Here is a 22462-nt window from a genome sequence, read left to right as displayed (position 1 = left end):
ATGCTAAAATGCCACATCCCAATGTCCTTATTTGATGCTTCTTTCCACAGCTGGGATGGGATGAGCAGAGTTATGTCCACTGAGCCATGGTGGCCTGGCCTCTGTAGGCCAGCACACTCTGCAGAGCTGACTACCCCTAAGCTCTTCCTGTCACTGGAAGGCAGAAGAACACACTCTACTGCCTAAAGTGTCTAAGAAAGTCTTTGTTTCAGTCTGGAGAGATGGCTCAGTGGTTAAGAGCACTGACTGCTCTTCCAGAGGTCCCTGAGTTCAATTCCCAGCAACCACATGGTGGCTCACAACCATCTGTAATGGGACCTGATGTCCTCTTCTAGTGTGTGTCTGAAGATGAAGTGTATTCATATAAATAAAAATAAATACATCTTTTAAAAAAAAGTCTACATTTCAGGAGTAAGTCGGTGCCATCTGTGTGGGTCCAGGATGCATGTTAACTTTCCTGAGCCAGTGCCGAGTCCCTTCCCAAGGCTTTCTCGTGTTATCTGATTTGGCATTGGATTGAGAGGACTGGATCATTGAGATTAACTTCCTGATTTGATGACCTTGCTACCCAGGAGACATGAATAAAAAGACGAAGTTTCATTTGCTGGCTAAATTTATCTTGGTCTGCGTGATGTTTGTTGGCAGTCTGGTGGACGCAAACACACAGTCATCGCTCATCTGTCAACAGCACTGGGATGCGATCCGTGCTAACAGAACGATGGATGCCATTTTGTGGGCGGAGAAAAATGGCTCCACTCTGTGTGGAAAACAGCTCTGGTGGACTATGGCTGTGCTGTGCCACTCAGGGAACGAAACGTGTTTGGTTAAGAGTTATTCCTTCCTTAGGCACGTTCTCATCCACACAGCCACTTTGAGGCAGAATTTCCATTTAATGGGACTCAAGTCGTCCCCCCAAACCCCCCAATCCTCTCCTTTTAAAACAGTTTTTACTTGAACACTAGGAAATAACTAAGAGGATTGTTTAGCTGGACCCACCCTGCTGCTAAGTGGAAAAAGACACTTGAACCCTCTGGGCCTTAAATTAAGTATCTGGAAAAATGAAGTGGTCGGAAAAATGATGTCTAATATCTATCCTTAGATCTAAAAACTGTGTCACCTTATATTGTAGAAGAGACAGTCACTGCTCAATGTGACTGCCGTGAGTTTGACGTGCGCCAGGAGCGTACAGAGAAAGCTAACATTTAACGTGGAAAGATATTGATAGTCGAGGGCCTCAGTCTTGCTCTTCAAGGTTGGGTGACTGGGGCTATTGTGACTTGGAGTCCTTAACCATGAGGGCTGCCAAACGGCACAAAAGAATGCTTCACTGTTAATTTCACTGGACGTTTCTAAGGGCAAACAAGTTTCCTTTCCCAAGTTTCCAAAGCTGTGCTTTTCTCAGGGAAGGTAGCTGAAGCTAAAAGGAGCAGAGCTTTGGATTTGATTCAGTGGGTGAACATGAAAGCCAGGCATAAATCTTACAAGAACTATGTTTTGCTGGGAGGCAGAGAATCGTGGCTCCCCTCTATGTAGGGGTATGCAAGGGGAGCCAGGAGCTCCCTACTAGGGTACAAACCAATTAAGGGAAAGTCTTGAACTGAAACAGCTTTTTATCATCTGGGTGAGAAGCCACAGGCTTGAGAAAAGGGCTATTGTATAGCAAAGAGCTAATTAGCTGGGCTGTACTGAAGCCGCTCCTGCTTGTGTCTTATGGAGAAAGGGAAAGTCGAAGTTGCCCATGGACCACTTTTGTGTTGGAATTCCAAGAAACTGGGCTCATCTCATTTCATTTCTGGTGAATAGGAAATTCTCTTGAAAGCTAGGTAAATCTAATTGGGACTTAAATGGAACATTGCTTCCTCTGACATACCGAAGGGTTTCCACGATGCCATCTTTGATACTGGTTTGTTAGCATGTTTTCATGCTGTTGTGGAAAACAGATTCCGGAGTAAATCATCTGTGTGTTTTTAACTCAGCTGTATCAAAGCTCAGATGTGTACTGAGTGGATATTTATTCTGAGGCAAGTTCTTTGAGTTTGTGAATAAGAGGAAATATGTGTGGGATGTTGAGGACTAGATTAAATTTACTGATATTGTTAATGCCACAGAGAACTGAAGGGCTCCTAACCTGAACATGACACAGTTTACTGCTTTAAACCATGGCTCTTACAGCAGGGTAGCATTTTATGATAAACATGAACTGAGTTAATTCTTTGTTAAAAGCAAACATGCGAGCAAATTGAAAATTGGTTAGGTGGGTGGTCTATGCCCAGCGCAAGGGAATTAGGACTATGATTCATATGGGAAAACATGACTAAGAATTTTACATATATATATAAATTTTACATATATATATATATATATATATATATATAATTTTTTTAAGGGCCTCAAGAGTTGGCACCATTTCCAAGGCTCACTGATTGACTGCTGGAGAGTGTGTCACTTTCTGAGTGATGGGTACCTTCAGAAGTTTGTGGTTTTCATCTAAAAATTCTTCAGATGATAAAGCTCTGAGGTGGTTGTGAACATGGAAGGAAAGAAAGATGTTAAAATAGTTTAAGTAGCATGTATGCAGTGTCTGGAAAAGGTTACGACTTTCAGTGCCTCCTGTCCTACTGTTAGAGCACACACACACACACACACACACACACACACACACACACACACACAGAGAGAGAGAGAGAGAGAGACAGAGACAGAGAGACAGAGACAGAGACAGACAGAGACAGAGACACAGAGAAAGGGAGACACACAGAGAGAGACACAGAGAGAGACACAGAGAGAGGGAGACACACAGAGAGAGAGACACAGAGAGAGACACACAGAGAGAGACAGAGAGACACAGAGAGAGAGAGACACACACAGAGAGAGACACAGAGAGAGAGAGACACACAGAGACACACACACACATACACACAGAGAGAGAGAGAGAGAACATTATATGTTGTTCTTCAGATGCTGTCCAGCTTTTAAATGTTTAAATAGAACATTTTTAATTTTCTCTTTATTTTTTGAAAAATTCTTGTATCTATACAATGTATCTTGGTCATTTTCACTTTTTTTTTTTTTTTTTGAGACAGGGTTTCTGTCTATGTGAAGCCTTGGCTGCCCTGGAACTGGCTCTGTAGACCAGGCTGGCCTCAAACTCACAGAGATCGACTTGCCTCTGCTTCCGGAGAGCCAAGATTAAAGTCGTACGCCACCATCTGGCTGTTCTTTCTCTTACTGAGTTCAATTAATGCTACTGACATGCTAATGGGTGTGGGGCTATCCCCTGGGGCATTGGCACCTACCAATGGCCGCTTGACCGTCCCTCCCTCAGCAGCTGCTAGCTGCCCAGCTAGGGGGTGGAGCATCAGGAACCCATCCCCCTGCGCGATGGAATTACTAACTAGGTTGATTTGTGCAGCTAACCCCAGCTGTAAATTCATGTGTGTGATGGTCACGGCGTGTTCAGAGGCCAGTATTTCTCCCCATCCTCTGACCTTGACATTCTCTATGACATCTCCTCTGAGGTATTTTCTGAACCTTGGAGGCGTGAGTATTGTTGGTACGTGTTCCATCTGTAGATGAGTGCCCACAATCCCTTGTTTTCAATACCGAGAGTTACGAGTCTGTATTAACTACGACCCTGTATTAACTATTAACCCTGACCAAGGCTGACGTCAGCAGACATCTTTGGACCTAATAATATATTGTTAGAATGCAGTTTGGAGATGTGACTATTTAGCAAAACAACACCAATAGATTCTTCCCTAGGGTCTACGACTCCCCTAGGCATGCATTTTGACCATGGTAATAGCACCAGTCATGAATTCCCTCCTGGGGAGCAGGACTCTAATCAAGACAGAGATTGTTAACCCATAACTAGCCTTGACACTACTGTCCATCAGGTTAATACTCTAGCATGCAGGGTCCAGTGTTGAGTCAGGCCACTGATGCACATTATCACTGAGCATTCTGGGTAGCACCTTCCAGCACTTTGAAAGCTAGTTATCAGTGTGGGAGTTCCCTGGTTAGTGCAGGATTGCTTTCTGAGTGTTCTGTACCCAAAAGGAGTAGAGTTTGCATCCACAGGGTCTACATTGCCTATAGTCTAAAGTCGGAGTGGGCAACCAAGAATGATAGCGTGTGTGTGTGTGTGTGTGTGTGTGTGTGTGTGTGTGTGACATTATGACACTTGTTTGTGTGGTTCTGGGCACCTCGGGGCCTCCTTGACCAGTAGTTGTAGGAAGGCAAACTGAGCCTGGCACTGGGATTCTCATTAAATCACGGGTGCCTTCTGAGAACAACATTGTTCATCCATGTACTTTTATCTTACAAACTAGTTCGGTCACCTGCCTTCCCTGTTCCCACCCTGTTCTTTCACAGTACATACAATTACTGTTTATATCCACCTCATGGTTGCGAAAGTTCTTAATGATAATGTTTACAGTCTAATTCAGGTTAAAATGCATTTTGGGGGTGGGGGAGTTGAGGCAGGGTTTCATTGGGTAGCCCTGGCTGAGCTGTAACCCACTACAAGGACAGGGCGGGCCTCAAACACACAGAGATCCACCTGCGTTTGCTTCTCAAGTGCTAGGATCAAAGTCATGCATTACCATGGCCAATTTTAAAAAGTATTTAAAAAAAGAAGACCACCACGTCCTGGCTAGCTGTGGTAGCACATGCCCACCATCCCAGCATTGGGTGATGGAGGAGGCAGGGGTATCAGGGGTTCAAGGTCATCCTTGGCTAAGTAAGGAACATTTGGCCTAGCCCGAGTTACTTGGGGCCCTATCACCAAACCAAGATACAACTAGAAAGATTTCTAGCTGCCTGCAAAGCTCTGCACGATCCTACGAGATGGCTACATTTTGATTCAGGATTTTTACTCTACTTGTTACCAGTTTATGCATGGAAAGAAAGGAACAAATTACTCACAAAATAGAGTCAAGCCAGACACCGTGTGGAGGCGTCAGACCCATTTTTTTTTTTTTTTTTGCTGCAGTTGGAGTTTGTAATGGGCCCTCCACATAGTAATCTTAGAATAATAACCCGAGAGGGCATTTGGGTAAAACTACACAATGACAGTAAAAGGCTGAGGGACCGAAAACATTTGTAACAAAATGCCATTAATATGAGCATTCTCCAGGCACCTCATACGGTCATATTTACACTCCCCCCCCCCCCCCTCCTCCTCCTCCTCCTCCTCCTCCTCCTCCTCTTCCTCCTCTTCCTCTTCTTCCTCTTCTTCCTCCTCCTCTTTTATTGGATATTTTTCTTTAAATGTTATTGCCTTTCCTGGTTTCCCTCCAATCCCCTTCTCTGAGCTTCTATGAGGGTGTTCCCCCACCCACCCACCCAATTCCCTCCTGCCTCCCCGCCCTGATATTCCCCTACCCTGAGGCATCAAGCCTTGACAGGACCAAGGGCCTCTCCTCCCATTGGTTCGCATCAAGGTCATCCTCTGCTACATATGCGGTTGGGGCCGTGATGCTTGGTTATCATAGAAAAGCAATAAAACATTAACAGAACAAAGAAAATGAAGATAAGAAAGTTGACTTATTAGTTAACCACTCAGAAATTAATTTAGGGTTAATAATTTATCAATTAACATAGCTTTTTGTAATCCTTCCTTCCTTCCTTCCTTCCTTCCTTTCTTTTTTGAGGGTGGTGGTAATGTTTTGCTGAGGTCTTAATGCTAAATTTTAGCTGTTTTCTTTTTAAAGAGTTAGTGAGTGTGTGTTTGTGTATCTGTGTGTTTGTGTAGGGACACACAGAGACCACAGAGGAGCTGAAGTTACGGTTAGTTGTGAGCTGGCTGATGTCAGTTCTAGCACTTGAGCTCAGGTCTCTATAAGAGCTGCTAGTGCTCTTGGCCATGGAGCCATCACTCCATCTCCCTCTCATATCCGTTGAAAGCATTTCTTTATCTTAAGCATTTGTATATATTCCTTGTTATTTTATAAAGACAACAGCTTAAATTATTTTTTCAGTGTTTCATATATCACTAAAGAAGTGCTCTACCACTTAATTATATTCCCTGATCTTCATCTAAAAAGAGAAAAGAAAAGAGGAAATTGTAGGTGGGATCTATCTCCCTCTTCTGGCCTCTGTGAGCACAGTACTCACATGCACATATACACTCAAATATGCAGTTACGATAAATTTGAACACATTACATGAAGATATTTTTTCAGAACTGGATAGTTGTGAGAGTGGGCTTTTTGAGTTTATCTCTGTTTTTAATTTTAAGATTTATTTATTTATTTAGTATGTATATGGTGTTCTGCCTACATGCATGCCTGCACACCAGAAGAGAGCACCAAATCCCATTATAGATGGTTGTGAGCCACCATGTGATTGCTGGGAATTGAACTCAGGACCTCTGGAAGAGCAGCCAGTGAGCCACCTCTCCAGCTTTCAAGTTCATTTTTAAACATTACATTTATTTATTTATTTATTCATTCATTGATTCAAAAAATTATTTTTAATTATATATATAAATAATTAAAAATAACTATATAATGCCTGTGTGCATGCGTGTGTAGGTGTGTGTGTGTAGGTGTGTGTGTGTAGGGGTGTGTGTGTAGGTGTGTGTGTGTGTGTAGGGGTGTGTGTGTAGGTGTGTGTGTGTAGGTGTGTGTGTGTAGGGGTGTGTGTGTAGGGGTGTGTGTGTAGGTGTGTGTGTGTGTGTGTGTGTGTGTGTGTGTGTATGTGTGTGTATAGGTGCTGGTGGAGCTAAGAAACAGCTTCCTGGTGTCTCACACCTGTCTATAGCCCTAGTTCCAGAGGCTCTGTCATCCCTTCTGAGTTCTGAGGGTACTGCATGCGTGTGAGGTGCAGACATACACGTAGACCAAATGCCCATACACAAAAACATTACAAAAAGGTTTTGTAGTTTTTTCTTACATAAGATTTATTTCAATTTAATAAATAATTCTGGTGGTTTTTAAGCTGCTAAGTGAAGTAATATTCATTTGGATTTTTCGTGGCTTGTGGGTGGAACTGTGACTGATACTCTGTAATGAATAATCTTGTACCCTGAAACCTGGCTGCAGCCATTAACTTTAATGGTTTTTATTTCATTTAAAGCAGATTCTTTAGTACAACAGCCAAAGGTACACGGAGGAACCTGTCTCGCAAAGTAAAATAAAAACCAAAAAGTACACTCTAGGAATTTTTATCTGTGAGATTTGTCAGTTGTCAGGTGTGGTGGAGCATACGTGCAGTCCCGGAGCTTAGGACGTGGAGACAGAAGGATTGCTTTGAGTTTTCAGCTAGCCCAGGCTACAGAGCGGGGTTGTCTCAAACAAGCAGGCAAACGAGAAAAGTAAAGCACAGGAGGCAGAGGCAAGCGGATCTCTGTGAGTTTGAGGTCAGCCCAGTCTATAGAGTGAGTTCTAGGACAGCCAGGGATACAGAGAAAAACCATGTGGTTATTTATGTCCAAAAAAAAAAAAAAAAAATCAAACCCCCCAAACCAGACCAGACCAGACCAGACCAGACCAGACCAAACCAACCGACCAAACAAAGCAAAAACAACCCAAACCCAAACCAAACCAAACCAAATCAAAACAATAAACCAAAACAAAAACACCCCAAAAGATGGTTTTTATTTTCTCCCAATCCGGATACTTTTTCTTTCTGTATCTGTCCAAATTGCTCTTGCTAGGCCTACAGTATAATATTATAAAAGAGTTATAACTCTTTTCACCTCTGCCTTTGATATCAGTTCTGGGTTTTTCATAGAGTCTGTTCATCAAGCTTAGAAGCTTCCTATCCATATCTGTATTTTTTTATTATGAAAAGTATAAAATTTTTATGAAAGGTATACAATTTTAAGTAATTTCTATGTATTAAGATGGTTGTGTAGTTTATTCTTTAAATATCGATATGACATTATTTTGATTGATTTCTAGATCGAAAGCTCTATTTACATTCCAGGGATAAGTTCCACATAGTCACAGTGTACAATTTTTTATGACTTGGGGACCAGTGTAGTTAGTTGTGAACATGTGATAGTTTTTCTATTTTATAATGATATGAAAACAGTATACATTCATTAGAAATACACTTTTTTTTTTGAGCCAGAAATGTCTGTTCTCTCTTGGTCAGCCACGTGATTATGAAGGCAAGCCACAAATCGTCTATGATGTCCCATGTTGCTAGACTCTGAGGTTTGGAAGGTTATATGAATTAATATATTTTTGCCTTGCAATATTCTGAACTGTGATAAATTTGTTGGCTACAACCATACTTCTGAGGAGTCGTGAGTCTGTGTCCTTCTCAGGTTTGGCTCTTTTTCCTGTACTCTTTATTCTAGCTTTGCGCTCAAGGACATGCAGAACTCACAGAGCAGACTTGGTGATGTTTCTTTCCTCTTCTATTTGTTGGAAGAGTTTCTGAAGATTTGTTTTTATGTCCTCAGTAAACATTTGGCAGAACTAACCAGGGAAGCCATCTGGCTGCACTGTCATGGGGTGAAGTTTTCGATACCATCATTTGTTTCTTTAGTTGTTTCTATTTCTTCTGGAGTCGTTTTTATAGTTGCTGTCTTTCTCAGGACTTTCCTATTTTTAACTAGGTTGCTTCAGTTCTTAGAATAATGAAACTTTTCACTGTGTTCCTTCATAGTCCATTTTTATTCTGAGAGATGACAGCAATCTCTCCTTTTAAATTTGTTTTAAGTACTGGGACTTTTCTGTTTTGTTTTTATTTTTCCAAGCAACAAACTTTTGTTGATTTTAAAAATTCTGGTTTTTTGAATTTCTGCCTCAATTTTTATGGTTTACTGACCTTTGTTTTAAGCTAAGGTTTTTCATGGTTCTTTTTCTTTTCATTCTCTCTCTCTCTCTCTCTCTCTCTCTCTCTCTCTCTCTCTCTCTCCCCCTCTCTCTCCCTTTCTGTGAAACTTTTGATTTTAGTGTACTTTCAGTTACTATAACAAAATGGGACCATCAACTCATTAACTCAAGAAAAAGCAAAGGTTTTAGAGGTTTCCAGACATGCTTGGTTGACTCCACTGTTTTTGCATCTGTGGAAACATATTCATAATGGGGATACATCATGCTTGGAGTTGATCATGCTAGGACTTAAGAAATAACATCTTTTAAAGTTCCCAGTTTTAATATTGAATAGTTGAACAGTGTGAGGTATGGTCCACTGAGCAGAAACTTGGGCACGGTGGGCTCCGTGAGGCTTAGGAGTGTGGATAGGACATGAACGTGGTCACATATAACTAAGATCTGAGCCAAGTAGGGTCAGGAAAATCATACGTTTAAAGCAGCCTAGGCTCCATAGTGAGAACTGTGTCCCAAACAAAATAGGTACTAAGACGAAAATTTTGTTTTGTTTTGAGACAACCTCATGATATAGCTCTGCCTAGCCTGAAGCTCTCTGTGTAGACCAGGCTGGTCTAAAATTCAGAGACCCGCTTGCCTCTGCCTCCGGAGTGCTAGGATTAAAGGCAAGTGCTAACTCAGCCAGATAACATGGAGATATTTGGTTGAAATTCTGCTTAGGCACCTGACTCAGATAATGACCCGTAATGGTTGCTTTGACCGTGCCTATGGAGTGTAACTAATCAGCAAGAAGACTGGAAGTTTTAGGAGAAATAGCTAATTATATTATCTGCTGCATTTACAGGGGACAGAGCAATTATTATACTTAATAATTCAACAGACACTTATTTGCTGGAAGCCACCCTAGAGTGGGATAGAAGGGCTGAAAGAAGCAGAGAGACCGGTTTGATTTAGACTCCAAGGTTGACCGTGACCTTACTATGTAGATGAAGGTGACATTCAACTCCTTACTTCCCTGCCTCCACACCCCAAGGGCTGGCTACAGACCTTACTGCACACCTGGCTCTAGAACTTTCTGTGCCTCACGGCAGTTTACTTCCTTGAATACGTGTAATTAGGAGTGTTTTGCAGATAAGATTGTAGTTTGAAAAAACTAAAAGGCGGTTTATACACTAAGCACCGAGCAGCTTCCTGGGACTTACCGCGGAGATAATCACTGTGTCTCTTCCGTGAAATTGGGAGTCCTGCTTGGGATTTCTATGAGCTTTGAAACATGTTAATTTAGAACAGTGTGAGATTGTGGCTATCCTGGGGGGCCATTATGAGACTATACAATGTTTCAATCAAGACTCTAACAGGAAGTTGCTGGCAGACTCAACGTACATTAGGAAGGCTCAATTTCATTTTTATTTTTTTTTTAAGGTTTATTTGGGTCCCCGTGTGTGAGTGTGTGTGGGTGCACGTGCCCGAGTGTATACATACCATGTTTATCTTGGTGTCCATCGGTCCCCTGGAGCTGGAGTTACAGAAGGTTTTGAGCTCTGAAAACACAACTCAGGTCTCCTAGAAGAGCAGCGAATGTTCTTACCCACCGAGCTCTTTTTCCAGCCTTCTATTTTTTTTAAAAGAAACTTTCCCTTATTTATTTTATTATTTCACATGCATGCACCCTTTTCCCACTATTCTCCCCCTTCCTTCCTCCAGCTCCTCTTGTGCCCCTCCCACCCCTCGAGTTCTTGGCCTCTTGTTCTTTAGTTCTAATTGTTACATATATCATATAGTTTATAATACAACCTGCTGAGATCGCTTGGTATTGCTCATGTGTATTTGGGGCTGCCCTCTTGGGACTGGCTAACCTCTCAGGGGACTTATCTCTGGATGCTCATCTCCCTCTCTTGGCAACCATTTTTAGTTTTAAAATATAATTTTGATTTAATGTGATCCTGTGTGACATTATAATGTGGCATTTCTACACATGCATACCACATGCAGTTATTAGATTAGGATAATTGGCATAGTCAACATCTCAGACACTTTGTTGTTGTTGTTAATTACTATTACTACTACTACTACTACTACTACTACTACTATCATTATTTATTTTGTGTTGAGAATATTCATGAAGCACACTGTTGCCCAGGCTGGCCCGGAACTCATACCTAGCCCATGCTGACCTAAAATTCACAACTGTCTTTCCACTTCATTCTCTTGAATGTTAGGATTACAGGTATGAGCCACAATGCTGGGTCTGATATTGACATTCTTGGTGGTTCTCCTATCCCTCCTCTCCTCTAATGGGGCTGACTGGCTTGTGGAATCTCCAGACATCACAGAAATAAAGCAGTTTGATTTCTAATGTTAGTCACAAAGGTCACCTTGGACTTCTCCCCCAGGCAAGCCTTTGGGTATTGTAGTCCCAGCCTCTTTCATGATTACGAGTTCCTCAGAGACTCCACTGTGCCAAGCCAGGCTCGAACTCTTGCTTCATAGGGAATGGGGAAAAAAATCAAACCGAAAAACCCGAATGGCGTTCTAAGCCGTTAAATCTGTGGCTCCTGCTCATGCAGCAGCAACAACTAACTAACGCAGAGAGAGCCTTCTATGTGTTTGAATTTTTGAGCCATAAGAGCTTTAGGTACAACAAAGAAAACTCTGAAAATAGAATCTTTGCCTGAATTTCCCAATGGCTTCTCATTACACTCTTGTATTTGTTGAGTAGAAATTCCTGACTCTTACACTTGCCTCCTCCTTCTGTCTCCAGTCAGGAGACATTCAGTACTGCTGTATCCTGACTGCCATCTTGTTGCGACACTTCTAAGTTCCAGAGTAGATAAAGGTTCAGTAAAACTCCAGTCTCCATAGCGTCTATCTCCTATAGTTTAAGCATGAGGCCCTCGCTGTGCACACATGCATACATATATGCACACACACAGCTTTATAGACTACGATTAATGTAAAGTAAACAGCACATAGTTAAAAACATGCACTCCAAAAAATTAAAAATAAACCTTGCCACCATCAATGTGTTCAACATATCTTTTATCCCCGAAAGTTCTCTCTTATAATCTCTCCTCTTTCACCTCCTGCCTCTCACCTCAGAGCACTTATCTAGAGCAATTGCGGAACAATTTCCATCATAACGGACGGACGCTCTTGTTGGAAAGGGCTTGAATCATTACTGTGAAGAATTCCCCATTTTGTTTCATTGTGGTTAATATACCAGTATTTCACAAAGTCAAGAAGCACCAGGGCTTCATAGGACAGGGAAACAACTCTTTTTATTGGTTATCATGAATTAAGTAGCTCTTGGGTTTTTCAGAGACCTTTCTGGTGGGTCAGCCAGAAGTATCTCTTCTTGACAGTCAAATTTTAGCAGACTGCAAGGTAAAGTTCCTGGTGTTGTATAGGGTGTGATGTACAAATAGAAAACCAGGTCTTTCTCCAGGAAACTAGCTCCCCTAGTTTAATTAGAGAAACTAGTTAATGTAGGTCGAGGGAGGGACTTGTCTCTGGTTGAGAGAGCAGGGGTTAGGGGCTGGAGGGGGTGGGGAGAAACAAGGCAAAGAGGACTTTTTTCCCATGGAATCAGCAGATACCAGTTAGCCAAGGCCACACTTGATCAGAATCCTCTAACCCTTTTTAGTTTCCCCCTTCCCAGTTATTCAGACCAGGAACTGGTGACTTCGTTGTAAGTATCTAAGAACTTAACGGGTCTACAGAGGTTCCTTCAGATCCCTTAGTGTCATGGTCAGGTACAGTGGGGCAACCGGTATTCTTTTTCCTAGAGGACACTTCCAACTCCTGTTTTCCGATTTCAGGAGTTTATTGATTAAAAACCGAGGCACAGATACAATCAAGGTAAACAAAACTTTCTATTTTAGTATACTGCATTTACTTTTCTACTTAATAAAAACGGAATCAAGGTCTGGCGAGATGGCTCAGTGGCCAGGAGCGAGCAGTTGCTGTGCTTGCAGAGGGGCAGGCTAATTTCCTAGCAGCCACGTGGCAGCTCACAGCTGCCTGTCACTCCAACCCAGAAGAACCAGACTCCCTCTTCTGATGTCCCCATGTTCATGCATTCATGTGGTATATGTGCACACACTCGGGCACACACTTACACACATAGAATAAATGCAAAACTTGGTTTAAAAAGGAAATAATCCATGTTTTAGGTTGCATGTAGGTAAGGGACAGCTTACACTGTGTGTGAACATATTAAATGTCTGTCATTTTAAACATGTGGTGGACTGTTTACTGTTGTCAATGAGTATTTATCTATGTCAGGAGCTGTGAGAAGAACATTTCTTTCCCAATTTTCTCACTCATGAATTTCTTTTTTTCCCCCAGAGATAGTTCCAGGAGAGCCTGGAACTCACTCAGTACATCAGGCTGGCCTCAAGCTGCATGTGTTACAGTGCCTGGCTTCACTTTCTCATCATTTTCTTTAGATAGGATCTTTTTTGTCTTTAAAAGTTTTATATATATTTGTATATCTATATATAGATATACATATGTGTATATATATATAGTTGGTGCATGTGTGTGTTGGTGCACATGTATCATGGTAAGCTTGTGGTAGTCAGAAGACAACTTTTGGGAGTCAGTTCTCACTTTCAGTCATGGGATTTGGAAATTAGTCTCGGGTCACTGGAACTATGTAGCAAGCACACTTGTGAACTGAGTCACCCGGCAGGCCTGAGAACATGTTAATATGATGACATTAAACATGTCATCATACTCCACAGCTAGATGAATCCTCGAGATCATCTAATGACCAGAAGTGGTGTAAACACACTGCAGAAACTTAAAGGGAGTGATTAAAACTCAGAATATCCTGATTTTTTTTATACTAATGAAGATGTACTTTTCATGCAAATAATATAATGAAACTTTTAGAATCTGAAAACAGAGTTTGTATTTTAACATAATAGTCAACATCAAAATATCTCTCCTGGACAGTCAGGTTTTAACAGACTGAATAGCTTAAAACCGCTCTCAACTATTTTAGATTTTTTCTTTTAGCTTCACACACACGGAAGCCGTATCCATCCTCTAGTTTTCTCTTTCCCTTTCTGTTCCCAACGAAATGAGCCAGCTTGTGATGAGAGGAAAGCCAGCTTTTGTTTCACTAAGTCCTGTCCAGCTTGTGCTGGCACCACCACGGTCTGGGCTGATTTTAGTCAATCCAATGCCCACATTATGCCAAATTTTTGGTCCAAGTTGAATGGCAAAGTCTTTTCAAAACAAGAAGAGGCATAACGGTCTGTCTCTGTGGTACTGACGTGTACCATGTGAGGACAGCCAAGGAAGACCAAGGGTGACCCAGAGCAATGACCCCGAGGACTGTGGTGCGTCAACTCTGGTGGGGGTTCCAGAAGGTTTACTAAGGTGATGGAAAAGAAGTCAGAGCCTAAGCCACACACAAATTTGTCACTTTTATCCTATGTCTCATAAAACCGTGAGTTACAGTCTCAGGCTTCCGTGTAGAGAATCCTTTCCATTACAAATTTCAATTTGTGAGGGTTTCTTTAAAACAAGTTTACAGTCAGATTTTAAAGCTAATTTGAGAGAAACTAGACCACTTATAATTCCCAGATTCTGTGAGGCTCTTGCTTTTGAAGTTACTCATTAAAAAATATGAGTCTTAAATTCCCACGAGCACAGTGCTTACGATTAGTCATCACCCGAGGGAAACGCTACACTGTATCCTCTTTTGGGATAGGGACGCTGTTTCCCCTTTCGCTTTTGTTTGTTTTTTTACAGTCAGTGCAATGAATTTTAGCTATTTTCCCTTTGTTACCCTGTCTTATCCCTCTCCTCTCCCACTGACGCTGCTCTTTGACTCTCCTGTCTTTTTGTGGGACCCACTAAGTGGGATTGCAGTTGCTTGCATGACAATGGGTGGGCAGGTTATTTACTGGAGTGTAGGCAACTTCGCAGTGGCTATACCACTGGAAAAAAAAGACCCGTTCTCCCAGCAACCATTCACTGCCTATAGACCCTCAGAGTAAGATGGGGCCTCATAAGCTCCTCCCCTCATCCATGATGAGATAGATATTGACAGGCACAATCTTGTTCAGGGCTTGTGCACATGACAACAGCTGCAGTGACTTTATGAGTGTGTGTGGTGTCCAGCAGATGTCTGTGTGCAGTCTTCCCATCCCCTGGCTCTAACATTCTTTCCACCCCCTTCTTCCATGATTTCTCTGTGTCTTGGGGAAGGGGATGATATAGATGTCCTATTAAAAACTGAGTACTGTACTAGTACTTATACACTGCTTCATTCAGTGGGAGTTTCTAAACCTATAAGAAACTCCTCTGATGCTCACTTTCAGTTGCCTTGTTGTCTGTTCTACTTCTTGCAGACTTCTTTTTGAAACAGGGTTTCTCTGTGAAGCCCAGGCTGCCCTGGAATTCACTCTGTAGCCCTGACTGGTCTCAAACTCACAGAGATCCATCTGCCTCTGCCTCCCGAGTGCTGGGGTTAAAGACATGATTCTCCCGTCTCAGCTCGCAAGTTTAGATTACAGGTATGCAACTTTATGCCCGTCCACAGTTTCCTTTTTGTCTTCTCACCCAGAATCTCTTTCTCCTCTAATTTTCTGATTTTTTCTAAGTTTAAAAAGGTGACTATCTTTACTTTACAAAACTATATGAGAAGTGAAAGCAAAACTCGATGCTGTCTTCTCAGTAGAGCATGTCATGATCCGATAGGCTCGTGTTTTAGTTTATCCTTGGAAAGAACTGAGTTTATGGCCTTCCTTTTGCGTCCCAGCTGTTTGGGAATTGCTAAATCCATGGGGAGTTGTGTAAGTTATGTAATTGGCAGGGATTCTTTGAGTTTGAGGAAGCACACTTACCCCGTATGTTAGCCAGAGCTGAATGGAGCCTCCTTCTTCAAGGATGGAGGGTTGCAGACCCCGTGTGAAACTGTGGTTTAGCTGAGTGCAGATGTAAACTTATTTATCCCTTGTGCAGTTTTTGAGAAAGAATACATTGCTCTTCAGTGATTGCCTCATTACTGCCTCACCGAGATACTGGAGGAAGAGATTAACAATAGATGAAACCAACACTCCAATGGGCTTAGCAAATATTAAAGTAATACTGCTTATGGTTTGTAATTCCTTCAACCCCCATTCATTCTCTTTCACCTCCTTTTCGTCCTTCAAACGCAAGACTTACAAACTCCAAACTGTTTTGTTCTTTCACAGCGGGAGAGAGGGAAAATGCTTCCTTTATGGTGCCTCATTGATCTGGGATTTCCTTCCTATTCCCTCAAGATGAATCATGAAACTTGACTCCTCAGTCTTTGAAGTTCCGGATTCTGGAATGAAAATAAATATCGAAGGCTGTGTTGACTTTCTACTATGTGAGCCAATGTGTGAGGCCACCTACGGTCTGCATGGGCTATAGAATCTTGCAAGGGGATTGTGAGATGGATTTATATTATGTATAGTCCCCCTTGGTGTGGCACTAAAGAATAACACTGTGGCAGGAACTGATACACATTTCCATTGACTCTGTAATATCGTATGACTATTGAAATGATGCTTAAGCCCCCAAGAGTTTATGTTCACTAAAACAGAAAGTGGCAGAGAGGTACAAGAAACCTGTGCTCCAACTAATAATAAGCAGCGATCTTTTGACAATTCATCATGTTCCAGATACAAAGGTGCTGCTTGAGGCATGGTTCTTGGGTTGTACCTGGAGCTCCCAGCAGGACAGCTAGATGGGAAGTGAGGGCTCCAGACAGCCCAGGGGTAGTGAAACTTAACCTTTGAGGTGGAACTGGAGGAAGCCACTGACCTAATGCTGTTTTCACAAAGCTACCAGGGTACTGCACACTAGAAGAGGGGCCTCACTAGCCGTGACATGAGAGGAAAGCTTGGTCTTTGGAGTTAGACAACTTTTATTAATCATGGTAAACCTGTTGAATAAGTGGCTTTAGTTGCTTCCTTGGTGACCTAGAATGGGTTCTTTCTTTCTTTTCCTTTCCCTGTCTCTGTCTCTCTCTCCCCCCTTTCTTTCCCTCCTCCTCTGGTGCTGCTATTGGCAGAACCTGTGGCCATGTGTATGATAGTCCAGTGCTTGACTTCTGAACTGTTTCCCCATTCTGTCTATAGTTAGCTTTAAGGCTGGTCTAGTGGTTAGAATGAAACATGTATGGACATGTGTGTATACATGTATATTAATTCCTTACTTTAGAAACAACAAACGGTAACTCATAATTATTGAGGATCTAGCCAGGCATGGTGTTGCACGCTTTTATTTATTTATTTTTAAAGATTTATTTATTATATATAAGCACACTGTAGCTGTCTTCAGACACACCAGAAGAGGACATCCGATCCCATTACAGATGGTTGTGAGCCACCATGTGGTTGCTGGGAATTGAACTAAGGGACCTCTGGAAGAGCAGTCAGTGCTCTTAACTGCTGAGCCATCCCTCCAGCTTGGTACATGCTTTTAATCCCAGGACTTGGGAGGCAGAGACAGGTAGATGCAGACATAGGTGGATCTCTATGAGTTCAAGGTGAGGCTATGTCTACATGGTGAGTTTCAAGACAGCCAGAGATACATAAGGAGACCTTGCCTTTAAAAAAAAAGGATCTAGCCATACTGGACTCAGAACCTTGTGAAAGGTTGGGTTTGGATGCTCCCAGTGCTCTGGCTACATGCCCAGACCTCGAGTGTACTGAGGCTAGAAAACAGCAGTGGTCTCTTGTTCCAGCTAGTGTGGCTAAGACGCAGAGACAAGGTCGTCGCCGACATGCTGTGCTAAGAGAGTATTGAAGTTAATTCGCAAAGCATAATTCTTCTCTTTCTGCTTATGTTGGTTTATCCTTTTGAGTCCTGGACTCATAGCATAGGGGATAGTTCAATAGTTTTACCAATAACAATGATTTCCACAAAGCCGACCCAACTCCATATAGTTCTCTAATATTAGTTGCTGCACAAGTGTTGTTTAGACTGGGGATATTTGCAAATCTTCATACATTTACACATTAAAAAGATACCTTCCGTAATGTGTATAAAAACACCATAACGAAACCCATCACTCCGTAAGTAATTAATAATTAATAAAACTTTAAAATGTTATCTATATTCTAGTGAACTTATTATTATAAATAAGATTATCCTAACTAGCCCTGCCCCGTGCCTCCGGGCTCCTTTCACTGAGTTCGTCACTCCTAGCGGAAGTGCCGCCAGCATGTCCGATAAACTGCCTTACAGAGTCTCGGACTTCGGACTGGCTGCCTGGGAACAAAAGGCCCTGGAGGTAGCTGAGAATGAGATGCCAGGTTTGATGTGCATGCGGGAGATGAACTCAGTCTCCAAGCCACTGAAGGGCGCTCACATTGCCAGCTGCCTGCACGTGACTGTGGAGACTGCTGTCCTCATTGAGACTCTCGTGGCCCTGGGTGCTGAGGTGCGGTGCTCCAGCTGCAACATCTTCTCCACTCAGGACCATGCAGTGGCTGCCATTGCCAAGGCTGGTGTTCCAGTGTTTGCCTGAAAGGGCGAGACAGATCAGTAGTACTTGGGGTGCACTGTGCAGATGTTGCACTTTGAGGATGTTCAACATGATTCTGGATGATGGTGGTGACCTTACTAACCTCATTTACACCAAATACCCACAACTTCTGTCAGGCACCCGAGGTATCTCTGAGGAGACCATGAGTGGGGCCCACAACCTCTACAAGATGATGGCCAATGAGATACTGAAGGTGCCTGCCATCAATGTCAATGATTCTGTCGCCAAGAACAAGTTTGACAACCTCTATGGCTGCCGGGAGTCCCTCGTAGATGGCATCAAACAAGCCACAGATGTGATGGTCTCGGGTAAGGTGGCAGCGTTAGCAGGCTATGGTGATGTGGGCAAGGTTGTGCCCAGGCCCTGAGGGGTTTCGGCGCCCGAGTCATCATCGCTGAGACCATTACCCCATCAATGCACTGCAAACTTCCAAGGTAACCACCATGGGCGATGCCTGTAAGGAGGGCAACATCTTTGTCACCACCACAGGCTGTGTTGATATCGTCTTTGGCCTGCACTTTGAACAGATGAAGGATGATGCCATTGTCTGTGGCTCAATGAGAACGCTGTGCATATGGTGAACATCAAGTCCCAGGTGGGCCACTATTGGCTAAAGAGTAGACACTGTATCATCTTGCTGGCTGAAGGCCATCTGGTCAACCTGCCCTCCCCCGCAGCTTCATGATGAGCAACTCCTTCACAAGCCAGGTGGTGGCACAGATTGAGCTGTGGACCCACCCAGATAAATATCCGGTTGGGGTTCACTCCCCAAGAAGCTGGATGAGGCAGTGGCTGAAGCTCACCTGGGCAAGCAGAATGTGAAGCTGACCAAGTTAACTGAGAAGCAGGCCCAGTACCTGGGCATGCCCGTTAACAGTCCCTTCAAGCCTGAACACTACCGTTACTGAGACTACCCTTCACCTTCCAGCTGCCATCCATGTTCTGGGCCCCACCTCTCATTCCCAAGAGCAAATGTTACCAACTTTGCAGTTGCTTCGCCAGTATTCCACCCCTCTCCTGGCCCTCACCCCAACTGTGGCTACTCTTTCTGTGTTTGGCTTCTGCTGTACCCCTCATACTGTTCCCTGTGTGGCAGGGGGAACAGAGAGGTACCCGGGAGGCATCCGCAGGGGACGTGAGCTCAAGTCTTGGAAGTCCCGAGGCTGGATGTTACTGGTGGTCACAAACCCATGCACCTTACTATCCAGACTCTCACTTGGTCTTTAGATCTGTGTGCTTGGTTTACAGACCCGATGGTTTCTCAGCCCAGGACCTGAGAAGGAGCTCTACCACAGGGTAGGAAGGACCAGAGTTTGAAGGTTCCTGAGAGTTTGGCCTTTTTACTGTTGGGACGTCTCTTAAACCTCCTAATACTGAGTTGGTACTTTTGGCTCCTATTTCACAAGGGTTAGGACAGATTAACCAAGAAAGGACAGATGACAGAGACTGAAAGGGGCTAGAAAAACAAATAGGAAAAGGCCTGTCACTGCTGTATAACTGATGGTTCCTATCACAAACCTGGGTCACAAACAGATCAATCTGTTCTATAATGTTTATATATTGTTTAGAATGTTAACACAGGTAGGTGGATAAAATACAGTTTCTAGTGCCTAAAGAATTTTGGCCCTTTATTAAATTTTGAGTGTATGGGAAAAAAAGATGATCCTAACTATATATTTGGCTTTCTTAAAAAAATCAATTGCTTTTATATTCTCATAAAAACCCATTGTGATATCTTAACTTTATCTTGGGCCTGTGAACTGAAGCTCAGGGGTCCTTGCCTTGCCCTTGGCAGGGTATGAAGTGGCAGGGCTCAATTTTCTAGGGCTGTAAAATGAAACAAAAGGTATACCGATTTTTAACTATAATCTTAGAAGCAGCTATAAGAATGCTGACTTCAGCTTTCTCGTGTATAACGGAGATGTTCCTTCTTCTTATGGCTGACTGACAGGATTAATATGATAAAGTTGACAGACCACTGAGCAAAGCCCACTACACCAATGGGTCTGAGTGTCCTTATGATCATAAGTGCATAGCATCCAATTTTTCCACAGAGACTCTCAAGGGCAGGAATGTAGCTCAGTGAGCAGAGTGACTGCTTAGTGGGCATGCAGTGAGATGCTGCCTCATAGCAACAGGCTCAGAGTGATGAGGATGCTCAGTGAGGTCCCGCCTCATAGCAACAGGCTCAGAGTGATGAGGATGCTCAGTGAGGTCCCGCCTCATAGCAACAGGCTCAGAGTGATGAGGATGCTCAGTGAGGTCCCGCCTCATAGCAACAGGCTCAGAGTGATGAGGATACTTGGTGTCATTTTCTGGCCTCTGTATGTGCACACACTCTCTCACACAGACACATACAAACACAAATAAATACATACATATTTAAATATTTATGAATGTAAACAAATGTTTAAAACCAAATACAAACAATTTAAGTGGTCAATAACTTTAATCTTCCTAAAAAGAGAAGTCAGAGTGGTACCTTCCATATTTATGAATACACGGAGTCCCCGTCCCCAACAGAAATTGTAATTCTTTTTTTTTCTTTTACTTTTCTAATACTTTTAAAATCCTGTCACATAGTAAATGCTCAAGAAACAATGAAGTATCAAGAAAGAATATTCTTGGAAGTGGTAAACTAGAGCATACAGCGTAGGCTATCACAGAGCTCAGAGACAGGCGTGACCATGGTATGGTGGAACGCGCACAAGGTTGGAGGTCAGTAACTCTTGCATTCTGATCTTGTCATTTTATGTGTATGTGACACTAAGCTAGCAAGAGACTCTTGCAATGTCGTCACAGAGCATGGTCGTGAAGTCGAGTTCAGTAGACTAGGCTCTTTCTGCTTTGTGTTCAAGACGGGTTTTTATGCATTCTAGACCAGTCCCAACTCATTATTTACCCACGAGTGATCTTAAACTTCTCATTCTCTTCTTGCTTCCCCCTCTTCCCCAGTGCTGAGATTTATAATCAGTGCTACCATGTCCAATATAATAGATGGTCAAGTTCAAAGCCAGAACGCCCTGAACCTGGGAACCTTCTTCTCAGCTAGGATAAGAGCTAGCAGGTTCCAGAGATCATCTTGTTTAGGATCCCTTGGAGCTGAGGTTACGGGCATGTGCCAGACACAAAGGTTGAGATCTGACATCCAGTCCCCATGATTGATCAGCACAGGGTCTTCACCACCGAATCACTTCTCTAACACTTGTGGTCTTTTTTTTTTAAATGTATATTCATGTATTCCATTAGTAAGTGTGATTATCCTGTACTTTCAAAGAACTGCCTACTTTGAGGAAGCTATATAATTGGCAATACCTTGAGGAGTTGAACATTTTGTAGGGTGCATACTATAGAACGTTCCATCATTTCCCAATAGAGGGGTGTGGAAAACACAGTAAAATTCAAGGATTCTTAAGGCATGATATCCCTTTGGATTAAGTCACTCCTGGATTTTCTACCGTCCTCAGTTCTTCCGGCTCGATTCCACAGGACCGGAGCAACGATGGAAGGTTTATGCTCGCATTTCAGCTATTCTTTCTTTGAAGCACATCAAGGGAGTGCCGTGAAACAGCAGCCCTCATAGACATAATGCGGCTGCAAGATCAGAGAGCCAAGCCTGGGTCCTGTGTCCCTTTGGTCACCAACAAGAATTTCCATTAATTCCCTGAGTGCCCAGGAGGGTCAATGAACAAAGATCATTGATGACATCAGGACGCTGGTGCATTTTGTGCTGGGGCTTTGTGCGTCCTGTCCCAAAGGAGACCCTTAGACATAACGCATGAACACCCCAGCTAATGATCTAAGTGTAGTTTTGCTATCCTTAATGCTCTTAAACATATTTTCCTAGTGGAGATTTTTATCAAAACAAGCACCGAAGCACTTAGCACTGTTTCCCATATTCCATTTGTTTGAGTAAAATACAGATAGCACGAAAGCAGGCATCTTGAGCTAATACCACCGGATGACGTCAATAGAGTACTTAGCGAGAACTTGATACACTCTCCATAAAGCCTTTTAGTTGTCTTCCACAGACTCTGGAGCAGACAAATCAATTTTCAAATTATATGAAAAAAAGTCACTCAAAGTGGGATTTTCAGAACTTTCATTTATTACTGACAATCGGTGTTAACACTCCCCA

General features: G+C 42.8%; 1 protein-coding gene and 1 pseudogene across 7 annotated transcripts in view; both read left to right on the top strand.

Moving 5' to 3' along the window:
* Positions 1-22462, top strand: part of Ank2 (ankyrin 2) — a 575860-nt gene that overhangs the window by 118909 nt on the left and 434489 nt on the right. The window lies entirely within an intron of this gene.
* Positions 1-22462, top strand: part of LOC134485684 (adenosylhomocysteinase-like) — a 45422-nt pseudogene that overhangs the window by 9622 nt on the left and 13338 nt on the right.

The sequence above is a fragment of the Rattus norvegicus genome, chromosome 2, assembly GCF_036323735.1.
Source record: "Rattus norvegicus strain BN/NHsdMcwi chromosome 2, GRCr8, whole genome shotgun sequence".
Lineage (NCBI taxonomy): Eukaryota > Metazoa > Chordata > Mammalia > Rodentia > Muridae > Rattus > Rattus norvegicus.
This window is presented reverse-complemented; position numbering and strand designations above follow the sequence as displayed.